At 47.7% G+C, this 3,184-nt stretch overlaps 1 pseudogene; it reads right to left on the bottom strand.

Annotated features, from left to right (window-relative positions):
- Positions 1-413: 413 nt before the first annotated feature.
- On the bottom strand, positions 414-2,406 carry LOC135565930 (uromodulin-like; annotated as a pseudogene).
- Between the last annotated feature and the right edge of the window lie 778 nt (positions 2,407-3,184).

Here is a 3,184-nt window from a genome sequence, read left to right as displayed (position 1 = left end):
GTTGGTAGAGTATGGCGCCAGAGTTGTGGGTTCGATTCCCACCAGGGACCGGTATGAAAGGCACCACTGCATCCCGCGTAGCTCGGTTGGTAGAGTATGGCGCCAGAGTTGTGGGTTCGATTCCCACCAGGGACCGGTATGAAAGGCACCACTGCATCCCGCGTAGCTCGGTTGGTAGAGTATGGCGCCAGAGTTGTGGGTTCGATTCCCACCAGGGACCGGTATGAAAGGCACCACTGCATCCTGCGTAGCCTCGTGTTGGTAGAGTAAGGGCACCAGAGTTGGGGGTCTCGATTCCCACCAGGGAACCGGTAAGGAAAGGCACCACTGCATCCCGGCTGTAGCTCGGTTGGTAGAGTAAGGGCGCCAGAGTTGTGGGTTTGATTCCCACCCAGGGACCAGAAGGAAAAGTGTCACAGCGTATATTCACTCACTACTGCAAGTGGCTCTGGATAAGAGCGGCTGCTAAATGTCAAATGTAACTGTAGGTTATTCTGAAGGTTGTTCCATAAGTAAGATGTGAACCAACTAAAGTGTGTGTTTAGTAATAATTCATAAAACGTCAACAGGGAAAATATTGGGGCAGCAATATAGAACCTTCTTGAACATAAAGTGAAAATATTTCTCACCTCCAGAGTGTTTCCACAGTGTCCCTCCCGTCGCTCCACCTGGTACCACACTGAGCCGTTACGATCCTCGTGGGCAGAGCAGCGTCCGTCAGCCAGGTGGGCAGAGGAAGCATCCAGACCAGCAGCCTCCAGGTAAACATTTGGAAGGCCCACCTTCAGGAGGCTCCGCCCACACACCAGCTCTGGAGCTAAGTAAAGAACTCGGGAGGTTATTTAAGCAATAAGGTGTGTGAACAGGTACATGTGTGAGACTGAGATCTCTGTGTTATACACCACGCAACACGGAATGCCTGCATACATCCCTCAGCCGTGGTATATTGGCCATATACCACAAACCCCCAAGCTGCCTTTATCAACCAATCATCATTCAGGGCTGGAACCCTGAATGTTGATTGGCTGAAAGCCACTGGTATGAGGAAACATGTATTTTTACTGTTCTAATTTCATTGGTAATCAGTTTATAATAGTAATAATGCACCTCAGGGGTTTGTGACATATGGCCAATATACCACGCCTCCTCTGACCTTATTGGTTAAAAGATACGCCTCTTAACGATGCATCATTTCACCCCTAAATATCTGCGTTTCATAGTGTTTGAAAAAAAGACCGATCTGACCATACAGTTTATATTTGTTCAGCACTCACCTTTCCTCTCACATCTCCAGGTGGTCTCATTGTCTCTCACACAGGCATCAAACACTCCACATGTGGAACACACCGTGGTGTTGACGTCTGGAAGAGACAGAGGTAGTGTTGTTAAATGACTCTGTTATGTCTAGTTATTTGAACACTCTTGATGTCTTTAAGAAACAGTGACAAGGACATTATGAGGTCATACCTGCACAGTGACAAGGACATTATGACGTCATACCTGCACAGTGACAAGGACATTATGACATCATACCTGCACAGTGACAAGGACATTATGACGTCATACCTGCACAGTGACAAGGGACATCATGATGTCATGCCTGCACAGTGACAAGTGACATTATGACGCCATACCTGCACAGTGACAAGGTGACATCATGACGTCAGCTACCTGCACAGTGACAAGGACATTATGATGTCATACCTGCACAGTAGGCCATGTTGCATGTTGTTGTAGGGACAAACTTGTAGACATAGTAGTTTCCATAGCAGGCTTTGACATGGATGGGATTTTGCCTCCTGTAGCAGCAGTCATAATAATAGTGTCCACAGACGCTCCTCTGAACCACCCCGTCTAACAGCTGGGGATGAGCTAATGGAAGCCACAAGGGGATCTCCGTCCCACACATGTATTTCTCCACACACCTCTCTGGCATCTGAACACTGGTGTTCCCCAGGAACAGGCGATACCATCCCTGCCAGTTGACAGACGAGTCACAGTGGTAGCCGTTAGCTGGACCGTAGTTGGTGGTGGAACGCCAGTCGTCATTCAGTACTGTGTAGTGCAGGCAGGGGTCTGCACAGAGGGACGTTCCACCAACACTGATACAGTCCTCTCCCACTGGACACCGTCTCCCCCGCACTGAAACTGCACTGAACGGGAGTCGCCAGGACTGGAGTGGAGGTCGTCTTCAGGAGGCCCCAGGCAGTTGAAGGATCCGGGGGTGTTCTCACAGACCTGAGGAGGGCTGCAGGGGTTGGTCTGGGAGGAATCACTCGTCAACGTCCACACAGCCCAGCTCCGAGGACCAGCCGTAACCTTGACGACAGCAGGAGCCTTTAGCGCAGAACTCAAGGTCGTAGCAAGTGATGCCGTCGCCAACGAAGCCATCTTGACAGGTGCAAGTGACGGTTTGGAAAGCATCTCCCCTCTCACGTTCCACAGGTGAGTCTAGGCAGGTGGCTTGGTCATGACATGCCTCACAACTGGTAACAACCGTACCTGAGAAAACAATTCCCCCATAAAGCTTATGACAAGACACTACATTCAATTTAATCAATAAGGCCCGAGGAGGTGTGATATATTGGCCGTTATAAACTGGGTAGTTTGTGTCCTGGATGCTGATTGGTTGAAAGCTGTGGAATGCTGATTGGATGACAGACGTGGTATCTGCTCTAATTACGTTGGTAAACAGTTTATAATAGCAATAAGGCACCTTGAAGATTTGTGTTATATGGCCAATGTACCACAGGCTAAGAACAGCCCTTAGCCGTGATATATTGGCCATATACAACACCTCGTGCCTTATTGGCAAATATGCTCACAAGTATGATGCAAAATTACTTGTTTACTGTTATAATAACTTTGGTAACTAGTTTATAATAGCAATAATGCACATCAGTGGTTTGTGGTATATGGCCAATATGTCACTGCTAGGGGCTGTATCCAGGCACTCCCCTTCACATCGTGCCTAAGAACAACAACACATAAAACCTCACATAATTCTGCTAAAAAACGATTACAATTTATCTCATCCAGTGGTACAGTTGAAGTCATTAGTTTACATACACCTAAGCCAAATACATTTAAACTCAGTTTTTCACAATTCCTGACATTTAATCCTAGTAAGGAATTCCCTGTTTTAGGTCAGCTACAGATGAACGTGGTACCTTCAGGCATTTGG

This window comes from Oncorhynchus nerka, unplaced genomic scaffold, assembly GCF_034236695.1.
Source record: "Oncorhynchus nerka isolate Pitt River unplaced genomic scaffold, Oner_Uvic_2.0 unplaced_scaffold_10188, whole genome shotgun sequence".
Taxonomy (NCBI): Eukaryota; Metazoa; Chordata; class Actinopteri; order Salmoniformes; family Salmonidae; genus Oncorhynchus; species Oncorhynchus nerka.
Note: the sequence above shows the minus strand (reverse complement) of the source record. Positions and strands in the feature narration are given on the sequence as shown.